The sequence below is a fragment of the Tamandua tetradactyla genome, chromosome 16, assembly GCF_023851605.1.
Source record: "Tamandua tetradactyla isolate mTamTet1 chromosome 16, mTamTet1.pri, whole genome shotgun sequence".
NCBI lineage: Eukaryota > Metazoa > Chordata > Mammalia > Pilosa > Myrmecophagidae > Tamandua > Tamandua tetradactyla.
The window spans coordinates 20494927-20514843 of NC_135342.1; the positions used below are offsets into that span (position 1 = coordinate 20494927).

Here is a 19917-nt window from a genome sequence, read left to right on the forward strand (position 1 = left end):
CAGCCACTGGGACTTTGTCTCAATCTCTCTTCTCCTTTTTGGTCAAGACTTTCTCATTCCCATGATTTTGGGTCCTGGCTCATCCCTAGGAACTAGATCCCATGTTGCTTGGGAAATTTACACCCCTGGGTGTCATGTCCCATGTAAGGAGGGGCAGTGAGTTCACCTGCCAAGTTGGCTTGGAGAGAGAGTGGCCAATTGATTTTTTTGCCAAAGCTGTCAAGTCCTTTCAATTAGAAAAGAATAACATCTTCAAGAAATGATGCTAGTAGAGCTAGATGTTTACATGCGAAAGAATGAAAGAAGACCCTTAGCTCACACCATATGCAAAACTTAACTAAACATAAGAGTCAGGACTATAACATCCCTTGAAGAAAATGTAGGAAGGCATCTTCAGGGTCTGGTGTTAGGAAATGATTTCTTAAACTTCACACCCAAAGCACAAGTAACCAAAGAAAAAAACAGATAACTGAGACCTCATCAAAACTCATCAAAATTAAAGTTTGGGGCCTCAAAAGACTTTACCATGAAAGTGAAAACACAACCTACTCAATGGGGGAAAATATTTGGAAACCACATATCCAATAAAGGTTTAATATCCAGAATATATATGAAGAAATTCTACAAGTCAACAATAAAAATCAACTAAATTGAAAAATGGGCAAAAACATTGTGTGCTGGTTTGAAACTGTTATGTACCCCCAGAAAATCTATGTGTGTTTAAACCTAATCCAATCTTTTTACAAGATCTATATGAATAGAACTACTGCAAGTCTGTTCTAAAAGGGACAGAAAAGGGAAAGGTTGAAGGAAAAATGACTTCAAAGGCAGAACAATGGAAGCTAAGGTCTGGAGTCAGGATATCTCAGGCCAGGAAAGCAGATTCACCCACGCATGTAGAATGGGTGAGTTTGCCCTGGAAGCAGAGGGTGGGTCCTCCACTTCATTTTTCAGGAAGAGTTTTGTCACCTAGGCCTCAGAGAGGTTGGAGCACATTTATGCAGGATTAGGGGGAGCCTGGTGACCATCCCATTGTTTCAAAGGAGTTGAGCCTGTGCCCTAGAGATGGCAGAGTATATGGGTGTTGTGATGCTTGGAGAAGGTCGAGCTGAGAATAAGGTGGTCTTCCCAATGTTCCCCAATATGGTAATTCTCATCACAGTGTTTGGAGCGAACAGGGCTGCTGTGCAAACACTTGGAAAGGGTGGGATTGCCATTTTTTCAAGCCCTGAGGATAAACCATCATTTGATAAATGATTCTCAGACCTTAAAATCTAATGGAGCTTCTTCTGCTGGTTTTTGGAATTGTTTGGGTTCAGGGACACCTGCTTTCCCCTCATTTTTTTTCCTTTGGAAGTGGAAATATTTATCCTATGACTGTCTCCCCTTTGTAAGTTGGCAGCAGATAACTTGTTCTGAGCTTCACAGGTCCACAGCCAGAGGAGAATTTTTGCCTTAGGATAGACCATGCCTGTAATGGATTTGATGAGATTTGTACTATGTTTGACTTGGTATTGTATTTGTATAGTTACTGAAATGGTTTAAACTTTTTAATGTTGTGATGAAATGAATGTATTTTGTATATGGAAAGAAAATTTCTTTGGGGGGCCCAGAGGGTGGAATGTGCTGGTTTGAAACTATGTACACCAAAAAAAAAATGATGTTCTTTCCATCCTAACCCAATCTTGTGGGGGCAGACCCATTATAGGATGGGATTTTTTTATTAGGTTGTTTCCTTGGAGAAAGGACCCACCCAATTTTGAGTGTGACATTTGATTAAATTATTTCTTTGGTGACACCACCATTCAAGGAGGGTCTTAATTAGTTTTCTGGAATCCTTAAAGAAGCTCATGGAGAGAGGAAGAGCTAAGGTCTGAGAGCTGAGAGGTGACACAGAGAGCAGAGAGTTCAGATGCTTGGAAACAGAAGTTCAGAGAGGAGGCCACTGGAACCAGGAGCTGAAAGCAATGAAACCCAGGAGCAAAGGGCCAGCAGGTGTTACCTTGTGCCTTCCCATGTGACAGAAGAGCCCAGATACTACCTTTCTTCTGAGAAGGTATCCTCTTTTTTTGTGCATTAATTTGGACATTATCATAGTCTTAGAATTGTAACTTGTAACTTAATAAATTCTCTTTATAAAAGCCAATCCATTTCTGGTATATTGTACCAGCAGCATTAGTAAACCAAAACAACTTGAGAGAATATACAAATGGCTAAAAATAACATGAAAAGATGTTCAACAACATTAGCTATTAGGGAAATGCAAATAAAAACCACAAAGTCATACCATTTCATACCCACTAAAATGGCTACTATTGTAAATTCAGAAAATTGTAAGTGTCAGAGAGGATGTAGAAAAATAGGAACACTCATTAATTGCTATTGGGAATATAAAATGGTGTGGCCACAGTGGAAGACAGTTTGGCAGTAGCTCAGAAAGTTAAGTATAGAGTTACCATACATTCCAGGAATTTCACAACTCTGTATATACCCCAAACAATTGAAAGTAGAGACTTGAACATATATTTGCATATCAATGTTCATAGCAGCACTATTCACAATTGTCAAAAGATTGTCCATCAACTGATAAATGGATAAATAAATAAATATATATATGTGTGTGTGTGTGTATATACACACACACAATGAAATATGATTTAACTATAAAAAGCAATGAAGTTCTGAGACATGTGACTACATGACTGAACCTTGAAGACATCATGTTGAGTGAAATAAGTCAGATACAAAAGGACAAATATTGTATGATCTCACTGATATATCACTGAAGTCTTTTATTCCCTTATTGAGATTCTGTCTAAAAATTCTATCCATCATTGAAAGTAGTGTATTAAATTCTACTATTCATGTAGAACCATGTTTGTGAATTCAGAATTTACAGTATTTGGTTCATATATTTCAGGCTCTGTCATTAGATCCATATATAGCTATAATTTTATATATTCTTGTTGAATTGACCCCTTTAACAATATATAGTGAACTTCTTTGTCCCTTTGTAACAATTTTTTATGTAAAGTCTCTTTTATTTGATATTAGTAAAGCTACCCCAGCTTTCTTTCTTTCTTTCTTTCTTTTTTTTTTTTGCAGAGGTAGGGCCCAGGAATTGATCCCGGATCTCTGGCATGGCAGGCAAGAATTCTGCCACTGAGCCACCATTGCGCCGCCACCCCAGCTTTCTTTTAATACCACTTGTATGACACATTTTTTCCATGTTTTCACTTTCAATCTACTTGTGTCTTTGAATTTAAGGTGAGTGTCTTTTAAATAGTACAATTTGTGGGGTCATGTCTTTTTATCCATTCTGCCAACCTCTGCCTTTTGACTTCAGACCTTAATCCCCTCACACTTAAAGTAACTACTGAAAATATAGGAGTTTCTTCTGTCATTTTGTCTTTTCAAGTCTTCAACCTTTTTTTGTCCTGCAATTCTTCATTATGCCCACTTTCATAGTTATTTGAATTTTTGTGTGTATCATTTTAGATGCCTTCTAATTTATTTCTGTATATATATTTAGGATTTTGGACAAGAATATATATATTTTTCATAAAAACTCTACCAAAAATATATCTTCTCTTTAATTTGAAAGTACAGGTCTGGGGGTGTTGCAATGGTGGCTCAGTGACAGAATTCTCACCTACTATGCCCAAGACCCAGGTACAATCCCCAGTACCTGCCCATGCAATAAAGAAATAAATAAATACAGGTCTGGAAAGCAAATTTGAGTTACTATAATTCTGCTATAATTCATGATATGTTTTACAAACAGCAGTGATAAAGACTAGTCAATAGCAGAATGGACTTATTAAAATATAAAAATGTTCACTTTAAAAGCTTGACTTTGTCCTTTAGTAATTTAAAGGTGGGGTTTTTGCTGATTTGTTTATTAAAGATGGCCAAAGGTTCCTCTTTGGATTTGTGATGTCCATTCATCACTGTGTAATATTGAGCTGAAACCCTTTTCCTTAGCTTTTTGATAGCTATTTCATTGTCTGGGGCTTGTTTCAGAACTGCTCTAATAGCTCCCTTCCAGTTAAATATAACTTTCATGGGAGTTTCACTGTCTTCTGTTTCTCCACCTTCAGAACATCCTGAGAACATCATCTTTTTCTTTTTAAAATCTGCTTCAGCTTCATAGTGCTTCATTTTTCTTTTCCCTGTATTTCTGTCTCTTCCTCATTGGTGTCTTCCTCCTGAACGCCATCCCCATTCCCACAGCCACCACACTCACCACCTTGTTCCTCTTCTTGCTTTTCTTCTTTGCTGAGCCATTGACCTTGAATGGCTCCTCACCTTCAGCCTGCAGCTCAACCTCCTGCCCCTTCTTGTGCTTTTTAGGCTTCTGACTCCTCGTATTTTCTTGGAGGTTTGCCAATTTTAGTTCTTTCTTTTCTTTTTTTTTTTCTATTCTTCTGCTGCTCTTCCTTCTTTCCTCTCTTATTCTTTTTCACCTCTGCCTGCTCTTTGGTGGTTACATCAGCTTTGGAGGAGGTGGTGGCCAGTTCTGCACACAGATTGGCCACTAGGTTGAATGGCTGTTTATCTTGCTTCCTATTGACTGGCTCATTGCTGGAAGTTTCAGAAAATATATTCCATGCCTTGTCCAGAATAGGTTTATTATGAACTTTTAAACTGTTCTTCATCCAATTCTGAAATTTTGCCTTTTTCCTCAGAATGTTGTCACAGCCACTAATTTGTTCTAAAAGTTCCCTCACTTTGGGCCCGACATTGGGTCTTTTGATTAATTCAGTAATTTTCTGGATCCATGCCTGACGTCTAACATTGCCTTTGTTTTTACCTTCATAATCCTTGCCACCATATTTCTTTTTTAATATATATTTTTATTGATAAAGCAACATACTACAAACATTCAAATCATAAAAATATTCCATACATAGTGTTCTAGTTTACTAGCTTCCTGAATGTAATATACTATAAATGGAATGGTTTTTAAAAAGAGGAATTTAATAAGTTGCAAGTTTACAGTTTTTAGGCTGTGGAAATATTCCAGTTAAGGCAAGTCTATGGAAATGTCCAATCTAAGGCATCCAGGGAAAGATACCTTGGTTCAAGAAGGCCGATGAGGTTCAGGGTCTCTCTCTCAAGTGAGAAGGCACATGGCAAACATGGTGACATCTTCTAGTTTCCTCTCCAGGCCTTTTGTTTCACAAAGCTCCCCAGGAGGCATTTTCCTTCTTCGTCTCCAAGGGTCACTGGCTGGTGGACTCTCTGGTTCTCCTGTCATTCTGTTGTTGTTCTGTGGCTCTCTCCTCATAAAGGAACTCTCTTCAAAATGTCTCCTCTTTTATAGGATTCCAGTAAACTAATCAAGACCCATGTAGAATGGGTAGAGACATATCTCCATAATACCCACAATTTATTGAGTCGCATCTCCATGGAAACATCCCAATCAAATTTCCAGCCTATAGTACTGAATAGGGATTATAATAAATCATTGCTCCCACAAGATAGATTAGGATTTAAAAAATGGCTTTTCTAGGGTACATAAATCCTTTCAAACTGGCACACATGGTATACAATCAATGGCTCACAATATCATCACATAGTTGTGTATTTATCACCATGATCATTTTTTTCTTGACATTTGCATCACTCCAGAAAAAGAAATAAAAAAGTAAAAAGAAAAACCTCATACATACCATACCCCACACCTCTCCCTGTAACCATTAGTATTTCCATCTACACAATTTATTTTAACTTTTTCTCCCTCTGTTCTAGTTGGCTAGCTTCCAGAATGCAACACACCAGAGACAGATTGGCTTTTAATAAAAGGGGATTTATTTTGTTAGTTCTTCAGAGGAAAGGCAGCTAGCTTTCTACTGAGGTTCTTTCTTATGTGGGAAGGCACAGGGTGATCTTTGCTGGCCTTCTCTCCAGGCCCTTGGGTTTCAACAACTTTCCCCAGGGTGGTTTCTTTCTGCATCTCGAAAGGCCTGGGCTAAGCTGCTAGTGCTGAGATGAGGTATGGTGAGCTGCTTGGGCTGTGCTACATTGACTCTCTCATTTAAGGACCAGCCAATTAAATCAAACATCATTCATTACAGCAAGCATGTCTCTTAGATGACTGCAGATGTAATGAGCAAAAGATGAGGCTTACATACCATTGGCTCATGTCCACAGCAACAGAAGTAGGTACCTTCACCTGGCCAAGTAGACAATTGAATCTAACTACCACATGTCCACCCCTTGTCAACTTGGCAACTGCACTCATCACCTTAAACAATATTAAGGTGCAAAAAAATTCTCTTCTGGCTGTGGACTTACGAATCTCAAAACAAGTTATATGCTGCCAATATGCAAAGGAGGAACAGTCACAGGATCCATAGGGAGAAACTGGAAGGAAAACCTGCAGGGCAAACACCATTGGATTTCATAGTCTGAAAGTCATTTATCCTTCAGCTTTAGAAAATGGCAGTCCCACCCTTTCCAAGGGCCTATGCAGTGGCCCACCTCTTCCCAAATCAACCTCGGGGAACATTGAGGAGACCACCTTTTTCTCAGCTCCACTCTCTCCAGGCATCAGGGCCACACCTGGGCTCTCTGCCATTTCCAGGATACACACTCAACCCCTCCATGTGATGGAAGCCAGGCTGTCCCTAGTCCCCCAAGGAGCATGCTGTACCTTCTCCAATCTGAGGCTGCATGACTCTTCCACTGCAACAAGGTGGGAGACTCATCCTTGCTTCAGGGTAAACTCACCCTCTCCATGTATATAGGTGGGTCCACTCTCCTGGCTGAGGTTTCTTGGCTTCACACTCGAGCTTTCATGATTCTCACTCTGCAAACTCCAATTTGTCCCTTTGTGTCCCCCTTTGTCCAGATTGGCAGTGTTTCCATTTACATCAACAGTCTCTTCAAGCATTCCAGGATTTCTCCATCATTCTCTTCATAGTTCCTCCCAAATCTTCCCCTTAGCCATCCAAAAAAACTGTTCCAACATATCTGGCATTTGCAAACTGCAGCAGCACCCCACTCTCCGGAACCAAAATCTGTTCTAGTTGCTAGCTGCCAGAATGCAACACACCAGAGATGGATTGACTTTTAATAAAAAGGGATTTATTTCATTAGTTCCTCAGAGGAAAGGCAGCTAGCTTTCAACTGAGGTTCTCTCTTATGTGGGAAGGCACAGGGTGATCTCTGCTGGCCTTCTCTACAGGTCTCTGGGTTTCAATAACTTTCCCAGGGTTGATTTCTTTTTTTTTTTTGCATTTAGTTTTTTTTTTAACTTTTTATTAATTAAAAAAATTACAAGAAACACAAACATTCCCAACACATACACTCAGCAATTCACAATGTCATCACATAGTTGCATATTCATCATCATGATCATTTCCCAGAACATTAGCATCAATTCAGAAAAAGAAATAAAAAGACAACAGAAAAATATAACAAAGAAAAAAATTTTACATGCCATACCCCTTACTGATTCCTTTCATTGATCACTAGCGTTTCAAACTAAATCTATTTTAACATTTGTTCCCCCTATTATTTATTTTTATTCCATATGTTCCTCTCATCTGTTGACAAGGTAGATAAAAGGAGCATCAGACACAAGGTTTTCGCAATCACATAGTCACATTGTGAAAGCTATATCATTATAAACTCATCATCAAGAAACATGCCTACTGGAACACAGCTCTACATTTTCAGGCAGTTCCCTCCAGCCTCTCCATTACATCTTGGATAACAAGGTGATATCTACTTAATGCATAAGAATAACCTCCAGGATAACCTCTCAACTCTGTTTGGAATCTCTCAGAAATTGACACTTTGTCTCATTTCACTCTTCTACCTTTTGGTTGAGAAGGTTTTCTCAATCCCTTGATGCTGAGTCTCAGCTCATTCTAGAGTTTTTCTCAATCTCTTGATGCTGAATCTCTGCTTATTCTGGGATTTCTGTCCTACACTGCCAGGAAGATCCACACACCTGGTAGTCATGTCCCACATAGACAGAGGGAGGGTGGTGAGTCTGCTTGCTCTGTTGGCTGGAAAGAGAGGCCACATCTGAGCAACAAAAGAGGTTCTCTTGGGGGTGACTCTTAGGCCTAATTTTAAGTAGGCTTGACCTATCCCCTGTGGGGCCAAGTTTCATATGAACAAACCCCAAGACTGGGGGCTCAGCCTGTAGCTTTGGTTGCCCACACTGCTTGCGAGAATATCAAGAATTCAACTTGGGTAAGTTGAGTTTTCCCCTGTTCTCACCATTCCCCGAAAGGGACTTTGCAAATACTTTTCCATTCACTGATCAAATCGCTCTGGGATTCATCATGGCATCACCTGCACAAACCAACAAAATCTTATGTCCTATACAAAGTTCCATGTACTTAAGGTGTTCAATCAACCATCTACATAAGTTATATTAGGAGATGCACTAGTCAAAGTATAGATTAGTACCAAATAAACATTTTTTGCTTTAGTCTCACACATTAGTTGAAATTTAAAAATATTAAGTACCATCTATTTTCAGCACATTGCAGTAATGACATTCTTTTGTTCTTCCTCATGCAAAAACATTTTTTAAATTTGTACATTTAGTCACTATCATTATACACTCTAGGCATTCCTAGATTACACCATCTCAATCTTTATCATCTATTTTTCTTTGTGATTTCATTTATGCCCCAGCCCTCCTCCCTCTATCATTCTCATATGCAGCTTCATTCAGTGTTTTAACACAATTGTATTACAGCTAGGTAATATTGTGCTGTCCATTTTTGAGTTTTTATATTCATTCCTGTTGCACAATCTGTATCCCTTCAGCTCCAATTACCCAATATCTTACCCTATTTCTATCTCCTGATGGTCTCTGTTACCAAGGAAGTATTCCAAGTTTATTCACTAATGTCAGTTCATATCAGTGAGACCATACAGTATTTGTCCTTTTGTTTCTGGCTAATCACACTTAGCATAATGTCCTTAAGGTCCATTCATGTTGTTAAATACTTCATAACTTTATTCTGTCTTACAGCTGCATAATATTTCATCTTATGTAAATGTCACAGTTTGTTTAGCCGACTGTCTGTTGATGGACATTTTGGCTGCTTCCATCTCTTGGTAATTGTTAATAATGCTGCTATAAACATTGGTGTGTAAATGTCCATTTGTGTCCTTGGCTTTGTGTCCTTTGAGTAGAGACAGGATATAGATGAGTCCTGTTTTTTAATCCATTCTGCCAGACTATGTCTTTTGATTGGAGAGTTTAATCCATTAACATTCAGTGTTATTACTGCATGGGTAGTACTTTCTTCTACTATTTTGCCTTCTGGATTTTATATGTCATATCTAATTTTCCTTCTTTTTACCTTTACTCATAGTCTTCCTTTCTACACTCTTCTCCACACCTCTCTCTTTTGTCTTTGTATCTGTCTCTAGTGTTCCCTTTAGTATTTCTTGCAGAGCTGGTCTCTTGGTCACAAATTCTCTCAGTGATTTTTTGTCTGAAAATGCCTTAATTTTTCCCTCATTTTTGAAGGACAATTTTGCTGGATATAGAATTCTTGGTTGGCAGTTTTTCTCTTTTAATAATTTAAATATATTATCCCACTGTCTTCTCGCCGCCATGGTTTCTGCTGAGAGATCTGCGCATAGTCTTATTGGGCTTCCCTTGTATGTGATGGATTGCTTTTCTCTTGCTGCTTTCAAGATTCTCTCTTTCTCTTTGACTTCTGACATTCTGATTAGCAAATGTCCTGGAGTACTTCTATTTGCATCTATTCTCTTTGGTGTAAGCTGCGCTTCTTGGATCTGTAATTTTAAGTCTTTCATAAGAGTTGGGAAATTTTCAGTGATAATTTCCTTCATTAGTTTTTTTCCTCCTTTTCCCTTCTCTTCTCCTTCTGGGACACCCACAACACGTGTGTTCATGCGCTTCATATTGTCTTTCAATTCCTTGAGTCCCCGCTCATATTTTTCCATTTTTTCCCCTATAGTTTCTGTTTCTTGTTGGATTTCAGATGTTCCATCCCCCAGTTCAGAAATCCTATGTTCTGTCTCTCGAAATCTACCATTGTAGGTTTCCATTGTTTTTTTCATCTCTTCTACTACGTCTTTCATTCCCATAAGTTCTGTGATTTGTTTTTTCAGACTTTCAGTTTCTTCTTTTTGTTCTTTCCTTGCCTTCTTTATATCCTCCCTCAATTCATTGATTTGGTTTTTGATGAGGTTTTCCATGTCTGTTCATATATTCTGAATTAATTGTTTCAGCTCCTGTATGTCATTTGAATTATTGGTTTGTTCCTTTGACTGGGCCATATCTTCAATTTTTTTAGTGTGATTTTCTATTTTTTGCTGGCGTCTAGGCATTTAATTACCTTAATTAGTTTATTCTGGAGATTGCTTCACTTCTTTTATCTAGGGCTTTCTTGCTGGATGAATTTGTTGTCTATCTGTTCTTTGACATTCCGTTCAACTTTATCTGGACCTTTAGCTTAAGTTTTGTTTAACAGAGGAGAATTTTTCAGTTCTTGTTTTCTTGTTTCTTGCCTTGCTTGTGTGGTGCCTTCCCCACACACACATTTAGGAGGTTCTACTTAGATATTATAGACCCCAGCCAGATTTTCCCAAACTGGCCTCCTATCAGGAGGAAAGAGTCACCTTCATTGGTTTTCCCTGAGCATGAGACCCAGCAGGTTGAAAGACTTTCCTGTGAAGTCTCTGGACTCTGTTTTTCTTATCCTGCCCAGTATGTGATGCTTGTCTGACTGCAGGTCCCACCAGCATAAGATGATGCGGTACCTTTAACTTTGACTGTGGGCATGTTGGAGACAGAGGAGAGGTTGTAGGCTGGTTTTAATGGCTTAAAATTACCAAGCCCTGGTGTCTGAATTTCTTGATGGAGGGATTCCACCTGGGTGGGGCTTCACCCCTCCCCTGGGTGACAGGAGCACAGGCTCCAGATAAGCCTCCAAAAGAGCTCACTTCTGCCTGTCTGGGGCAGTTGCAGCCTGAAAAGTCCTGCCGCTGTTTCCAGAGGCAGTCAAGCCTTTGTAGATACACAGCCACAACAACCTCTGTTTCCTTCTTTTTTTCCCCCCTTTTTCTGTCAGTCCTGCCCCCTTGGTGAAGGGGCAAAAATGAGCAACCTCTGCTTTGATCAGGTTCACCTAAGCTGGGGGCCTATTTTTAGTAGTCAGAATTTGTTAATTAATTCCACAATTGGCGTTTGATTGTGCCCAGCCCCTGCTGCTGGTAAAGTCCTTTCCTTTCCCCTCGGGAAGTGGCCTGTGGGGGAGGGGCGCTGGTCGCTGCAGCTTTGGGAACTCACGGCTCTGGGGGGTGCTTGCAGCCAGGCCAGCGGGTCTAGACTGGGGTACGCTGTGTGTCCGGTCACTGACGTGGCCCCAGGAGCTGTTCTGTACTGTTTCTGGTTATTTAGTAGTTGTTCTGGAGGACGAACTAAAATGCACACGTTGTTAAGCTGCCATCTTGACTCAGAAGTGCCAGGGGTGATTTCTTTCTGCATCTCCAAATGCCTGGGCTGAGCTGCAAGTGCTGAGATGAAGCGTGCTGAGCTGCTTGGGCTGTGCTATGTTGAGCTCTCTCATTTAAGCACCAGCTAATTAAGTCAAACATTCATTACAGCAAGCAAGCCTCTTAGCTGACTGCAGATGTAATAAGCAACAGATGAGGTTCACATACCATTGGCTCATGTCCACAGCAACAGAAGTAGGTACCTTCACCTGGCCAAATTGACAACTGAATCTAACTACCACACCCTCTATTATTTGTTTATTCTTTATCCATTTTCTTACTCATCTGTCCATACCCTAGCTAAAGGAGCATTGGGCACAAAGTTTTCACAATCACACAGTAACAATGACAAAGCTGTATCATTATACAATCATCTTCAAGAAACAATGCTACTGGAACACAGCTCTACAGTTTCAAGTACTCCCAATCCAATAGACCATAAACTAAAAAGGGGATATCTATACAATGTGCAACAATAACTTCCAGGATAACCTCTCAGCTCTGAAATCTCTCAGCCACTGACACTTTATTTTGTCTCATTTCTCTCTTCCCCCTTTTGGTCAAGAAGATTTTCCCTATCCCCTAATGTCAGGTCCTGTCTCATCCCAGGATTTCTGTTCCATATTGCCAGGGGGGCTTACAACCCTAGAAGTCATGTCCCACATAGAGGGGTAGGGCAGTGAGTTCCCTTGCCACGTCATTAGAGAGAGAGGCCACATCTGAGCAGCAAAAGAGGTTCTCTGGGGGTAACTATTAGGTCTAATTTTAAGTAGGTTTAGCCTATCCTTTGCAGGGGTAAGTTTCATAGGGGTGACACCCAAGATCGAGGGCTCAGCCTATCGATTTGCTTGTCCCGACTGCTTGTGCGAATATCAGAAATGATAAAAATGAAAATTATCAGATTAATGGATTATCAGGAAAGTTGAAATATGTGTCTTCAAGTTTGAATTAAGCAATAACTTTCTAACATAAAATGTTAAAATATTTCTAAAGTAAATCTTATATATATGTACAAAATGTAGGTCTGTCTGGTGTTTTGTTCACTCGTGTAAGATTTACACTACATATTTAGAGACATGCAATCATTTCCAAAAATTATAATCTCCTAGAATTAAAAATGAAACAAAACCTTTGAAAGATTATTGACTATATGAAAACAGAAAGATAATCATTACAACCTAATGAAAAAAAGTTTTTGTTTTTTGGATCTCATTCTAATGTATGTGTAATGACTGTGTATTTAAATAATTAAGTAAAAGACCCACAGAGGGAAAAATTAACAATATTCAACAGGGTAAAGGATAAAAATCCCTCTTTTTTTGCTAGCCTCCAGTTTGACAAATTTGCTAAAACTTTAAAACAATGATAACAGGGAACACCTATTAGAACTTTAAAACAGTGATAATAGGGAACACCTATTAGAATCCTGTCCAGAAAAATGGCTATAGTACTCTGCTTTGAAAGACATCTGGCTGCATATAATTCTTAACTTATTACTTGCTATTTTGCTCTTAAGACTTCTCTTGGTAGCTCTTGGTTTCAGTTTGGCATTTTAAGTAATGAAAATAATGACCAAAAATACTTTAAGATAAAATACTTTAAGAAGTATTTTTTCACAACTTCTTAGATATCTTAAAGCAAATTGTTAGATCAAAATCATTCATTGGAAAAAGTCTTTCTATTTTTCAAAAACTGGCCCTCAAAAGAACTATAAAATGATGTAGGCTGGCATTGGTTCTTCCATAAACTTATTAAATATAAAACATGATATTTTTAGCAAGGAGGAACAACTGTAAATATCTTGTCCTCTAATCTAATTTAGTTTATTTCATATTGAATTTTTGTCTAACATATTTTGAAAAGTTTAATACCATTTTCTCTTTGATTGAATATCAACTCCTTAGCTGTGTAGTCTTTTTTGTTTTTTTTTTGTTTTCTTTTTTAATTTTTTTTATTAATTAAAAAAGGAATTAACAAAACAATTAGAAATCATTCCATTCTACATGTACAATCAGTAATTCTTAATAACATCACATAGTTGCATAGTCATCATTTCTTAGTACATTTGCGTCGATTTAGAAAAAGAAATAAAAAGACAACAGAATAAGAATTAAAACAATAATAGAAAGAAAAAAAACAAAAAAACAAAAAACAAAAAACCTATACCTCACATGCAGCTTCATTCAGTGTTTTAACATAATTGCATTACAATTGGGTAGTATTGTGCTGTCCATTTCTGAGTTTTTATATCCAGTCCCGTTGTACAGTCTGTATCCCTTCAGCTCCAATTACCCCTTCTCTTTTTTTTTTTTTTTAATTAACGGAAAAAAAGAAGTTAACCCAACATTTAGAAATCATACCATTCTACATATGCAATCAATAATTCTTAACATCCTCACATAGATGCATGATCATCATTTCTTAGTACATTTGCATCGGTTTAGAAGAACTACCAACATAACCGAAAAAGATATAGAATGTTAATATAGAGAAAAAAATAAAAGTAATAATAGTAAAATCAAAACAAAACAAAACAAAACAAAAACCTATAGCTCAGATGCAGCTTCATTCAGTGTTTTAACATGATTACTTTATAATTAGGTATTATTGTGCTGTCCATTTTTGAGTTTTTGTATCTAGTCCTGTTACACTGTCTGTATCCCTTCAACTCCAATTGCCCATTATCTTACCCTGTTTCTACCTCCTGCTGGACTCTGTTACCAATGACATATTCCAAATTTATTCGTGAATGTCTGTTCACATCAGTGGGACCATACAGTATTTGTCCTTTAGTTTTTGGCTAGACTCACTCAGCATAATGTTCTCTAGGTCCATCCATGTTATTACATGCTTCATAAGTTTATCCTGTCTTAAAGCTGCATAGTATTCCATCGTATGTATATACCACAGTTTGTTTAGCCACTCTTCTGTTGATGGAGATTTCGGCTGTTTCCATCTCTTTGCAATTGTAAATAACGCTGCTACAAACATTGGTGTGCAAATGTCCGTTTGTGTCTTTGCCCTTAAGTCCTTTGAGTAGATACCCAGCAATGGTATTGCTGGGTCGTATGGCAATTCTATATTCAGCTTTTTGAGGAACCGCCAAACTGCCTTCCACAGTGGTTGCACCATTTGACATTCCCACCAACAGTGGATAAGTGTGCCTCTTTCTCTGCATCCTCTCCAGCACTTGTCATTTTCTGTTTTGTTGATAATGGCCATTCTGGTGGGTGTGAGATGATATCTCATTGTGGTTTTGATTTGCATTTCTCTAATAGCCAGGGACATTGAGCATCTCTTCATGTGCCTTTTGGCCATTTGTATTTCCTCTTCTGATAGGTGTCTGTTCAAGTCTTTTTCCCATTTTGTAATTGGGTTGGCTGTCTTTTTGTTGTTGAGATGAACAATCTCTTTATAAATTCTGGATACTAGACCTTTATCTGATATATCATTTCCAAATATTGTCTCCCATTGTGTAGGCTGTCTTTATACTTTCTTGATGAAGTTCTTTGATGCACAAAAGTGTTTAATTTTGAGGAGCTCCCATTTATTTATTTCCTTCTTCAGTGTTCTTGCTTTAGGTTTAAGGTCCATAAAACCGCCTCCAGTTGTAAGATCCATAAGATATCTCCCAACATTTTCCTCTATCTGTTTTATGGTCTTAGACCTAATGTTTATATCTTTGATCCATTTTGAGTTAACTTTTGTATAGGGTGTGAGAGATGGGTCTTCTTTCATTCTTTTGCATATGGATATCCAGTTCTCTAGGCACCATTTATTGAAGAGACTGCTCTGTCCCAGGTGAGTTGGCTTGACTGCCTTATCAAAGATCAAATGTCCATAGATGAGAGGGTCTATATCTGAGCACTCTATTCAATTCCATTGGTCGATATATCTATCTTTATGCCAATACCATACTGTTTTGACCACTGTGGTTTCATAATATGCCTTAAAGTCAGGCAGCGCGAGACCTCCAGCTTCGTTTTTTTTCCTCAAGATGTTTTTAGCAATTCGGGGCACCCTGCCCTTCCAGATAAATTTGCTTATTGGTTTTTCTATTTCTGAAAAATAAGTTGCTAGGATTTTGATTGGTATTGCATTGAATCTGTAAATCAATTTAGGTAGGATTGACATCTTAACTATATTTAGTCTTCCAATCCATGAACACGGTATGCCCTTCCATCTATTTAGGTCTTCTGTGATTTCTTTTAACAGTTTTTTGTAGTTTTCTTTATATAGGTTTTTTTGTCTCTTTAGTTAAAGTTATTCCTAGGTATTTTATTCTTTTAGTTGCAATTGTAAATGGGATTCATTTCTTGATTTCCCCCTCAGCTTGTTCATTACTAGTGTATACAAATGCTACAGATTTTTGAATGTTGATCTTGTAACCTTAGCTGCGTAGTTTTAAAAGGTAACTTGCTTTACAGCTAGAAGTAAAAAACCTAAAATTGTGGAATTGTAACCCATACCAAACTCTGAAATCTGTTTTACAATTAATTGTTGTGATTTACATTGAAATTTATTGCTCTTGTGTATATGTTATTTATCACAAAAAAAAAAAGAAAGAAAAGAGGAGTATAACAGAGAAGGTAGGATTTTTTTAAAGGTAACCTGCTCTAAGGCGGTACAATGGTGGCTCAGTGGCAGAATTTTCACCTGCCATGCTGGATACCCAGGTTCAATTCCCAGAGCTTGCCCATGTCAAGAATAATGTGCTGGTTTGAAATGATGCATGTACCCTAGAAAAGCCATGTTTTAATTCTAATACCATTTTGTAAAGGCAGCCATTTCTTCTAATCCCTATTCAGCATTGTATGTTTGAAACTGTAATTAGATCATTTCCCTGGATATTTGATGTAATCAAGAGTTGTTGTTATACTGGATTAGGTGATGACATGTCTCCATTCATTTGGGTGGGTCTTGATTAGTTTCTGAAGTCCTATCAAAGAGGAAACATTTTGGAGAATGAGAGATTCAGAGAGAGCAGAGGAGAACAACATAGCCACAAGAAGCAGAGTCCACCAGCTAGCAACCTTTGGAGATGAAGAAGGAAAATGCCTCCAGGAGAGCTTCATGAAACAGGAAGCCAGGAGAAGAAGCTAGCAGATGACACTGTGTTCACCATGTGCCCTTCCAGATGAGAGAGAAACTCTGACTGTGTTCACCATGTGCCCTTCCACTTGAGAGAGAAACCCTGAACTTTATCAGCCTTCTTGAACCAAGGTTTCTTTCCATGGATGCCTTTGATTGGACATTTCTATAGACATTTTAATTGGGACATTTTCTCAGCCTCACAACTGCAAACTAGCAACTTACTAAATTCCCCCTTTTAAAAGCCATTCTGTTTCTGGTATATTGCATTCCGGCAGCTAGCAAACTAGAACAAATAAGTAACCTGCTCTAAATTCTCAAAGACAGTATGAAAATATATAGAACCTATTATTCTAATTGCTGAGACTTACAAACCTTACACACACTTCATTCAAATTAAAAACAAAAACTTTTTCAAAAAAATACTGCATACAGGAACAAGAACTTCTCGGTATATTTACTGAAGCCAAACATTTTGACAGTGACAAATACATCACTAGTTTATCCTAACCTAAACTTCCAAAAGTATATGCTTTTTAAATTATTTTTATAATTTAATATTAATGGTGTTTGAGGGATAATGCCATTTCACTGTCATTGTTTTGCTGAAAGAACTAAGAAATAACATATGTATCACTGAAGTATTACTCCATTGACCCATCAAGAATTATTAACAGAAATTTGATATTTTTGCTATGTTCAGTAGGAGAAATAACCTAAAAAGAGATTTTTTAAAAATTCAAACTGACCAAAGAATGTTATAAATCAATCTTTATAATTGTTACTACAGATTTCCCTTCAATTTAAAGAGTAATGAAAATATATTTCTGATGTAATAGAAATATATTAGTTCTGATTAAAAAATTTCCAGCCAGTTGTTTCATCAGTGCGCTCAAGCTTCAAAGTTCATACTCCTTTTGAGGAAACAATGGCTAGCATTGAGTGAAAATCTGACAAAAATTAATGGTGTTAATCAACAGTAGGTGACTTGAGTTTTGTCATGAGTTCATAGTCATTACAATTCACTCAATCTGATGTTGGATTCACATCAAAGGGAATTAACAAAGAAGTCTGATTTTCTACCTCCACCTTCTCATAGGTAAATAGGTTTTAAAAATGAAGCTTATCATTATAATGTGACTTGAAATCTTTTGAATCTCACACAGTATCTTAATATTCTCAATTTTCTGAATCTGAAAATCAGATGATGAGTGGGCTTCTTATGTGACAAATTGTGCTATTCAAATATTTGGATGAAAACTAGCCCATAGATTTATTCTAAGTTTTTATGATAGAAAATATTTTCTTCCTTGATTCATAGACCGAAATTAGTCTTAACATTTACAGGAATTTGTGCTACTTGAGGCAATCTGTGCATTGTATAAAAATGTGCTATGTTTTAAGCAGTGGCTTGGAGAAAACTAATCAATTCATGTTTTGCGTAGCCAGTCAAAAGGAAATGGGAATAACTAGCAAATGGCATCTTCCTGTTCTCTTCCCTCCATTTACAGCACTGATATGTTTATAAAATATTAATTTATTTTGCTTGAAGAGTTAAGTCTCATTCTCCATGCTTAATGCAGGATTGCTCATACCAGCTTTGCCCTTTCCCAGGTTTGTACTGCTCTCTGTCCAAGACTGAAAATCAGTAAGAAGGTGACTCTGGAACTCTCAATGGGTTTGCAGGAAGTTGGTGGTTTTCAGAATTTTTAGCTGCTGAGTTCAGTCTTGCAGGAGTAGATGGTTGCTCAGGATCCTGTTAACAAGACAGGTTGAAAAGGAGCAGCCATCACCTAGATTTGAAAGAATAGATAGTAACAAATACTTCTCATCACCAAAAACTTGTTGCATGTTTCACTGAAACCCAACATGAATCCATTCTCATCTGTTCCATAATGAAATACTAGACTTCTGAATGCCTCTAATGTAGATTTATTTTTGCTTACTAGCCAACAATGATAACCAAACAGAAAAGACAAGCTGACAAACCTTAGCTGCAGCAAAGAATGAAAATATAATATGGAACTTGGCTTGAGTGTCAAGTAGGCTATTTGTCCAAACTCTGATAAAATATTGTAAATCTGGAGCAGAAATAAATATGTAGTGGAGAATAAACCAGGAAATGGAGGAAAAGTTTATAATTTGAAAATCCAACACAATTGTACACCTTATAACAATGATGATCCACCTTCAAAATGTATTTATCACAGATAGAGCAGTGATGGCAGTGATCTGGTTTTATAAATTGGCAATTGTCACAATATTGGATTGCTCTAGACATGGTTCTAGTATAGATGAGAAGATCTTTGGCTGCTTACCTAAGAATTTACTGTTGGGCTTCTCCTCATGTCTCTCTCCATTAATTCTTTCTCTGTATAAAAGAGATGGAATTCTTTTGAAGTATCCATTGGTAATGTAAAGATAGTTTTCTGGGAGGACAAGTCAAACATTGTAAAATATGGATAATAAGCAATTAGACATGCAACTTGTGAAAATGTTCCAATATTTTCCATGGACACTAGGCACAGCTGGAAGGCATAGGTATAGTAGGACCAGCCCAGCAGGAGGCTGAACATGACTGGGATCCAGTACAGCATGCACCAGCAATGACACATGATGTGGTTCAGTCCTGAGGGCACATCCACCCACCCGGCCCTGCTGCTGCCCACAGGTCTGGTTCTGGCATGAGCCTGGGGTGGCAGCCAGTTGTGCTGTGGCCACTACCACCATGGCTTCACTAACTACCCACCCCACAGACCTGAGCCCAAGTTCTTCAGTCCACCAGAGAGCTAGATTTGTTTTTTATTTGACAATTTCCTGAAGCTATAATCGAGAGCTGAATGTTAGGCAAGACTCCTTCCCCTATGATGGGATTAGCCCTTAATGGATGATCCCATACAGCAGTTCTATAATGGCTAGCCCTTAACAGGTATTCCCACACAGCAGTTCCATAATTGATCCTACACCCACCCTCTGGTAGCTGCATCTGCCCTCTGGTAGCTACAGATCTGCATGACTGCAGCTGCATTTAACTTTTCACTCCACTCAGACCCTCAGGCATAAAGATCCTCTAATTGCTCTTCCTGGCAGGCTGAAGTCTGACTTCAGACCCCTCACCATGCTGGTGCCTGAATAAATTCCTTCACCTATGATCAGTTTGCCTTGAGTCTTATTCAAATTTAACATTTTGGTGCTGAAACCGAGAAAGGTTTCATTAAGACGAACTGATCAGTGGGGAGCTTCCACCTCACAATTGCCAACCAAGCAAACACCAGACACTAACTCCATAGCTGGGTGAGTCTTGGGAACTCTCTGAAGGCT

The 19917-nt window shown here is 38.1% G+C and overlaps 2 pseudogenes; both read right to left on the bottom strand.

Moving 5' to 3' along the window:
- Nucleotides 1–3784: 3784 nt before the first annotated feature.
- On the bottom strand, nt 3785–6087 carry LOC143658345 (cell growth-regulating nucleolar protein pseudogene; annotated as a pseudogene).
- An 11300-nt stretch (nt 6088–17387) lies between these two features.
- LOC143660203 (palmitoyltransferase ZDHHC2 pseudogene) lies at nt 17388–19241 on the bottom strand (annotated as a pseudogene).
- Between the last annotated feature and the right edge of the window lie 676 nt (nt 19242–19917).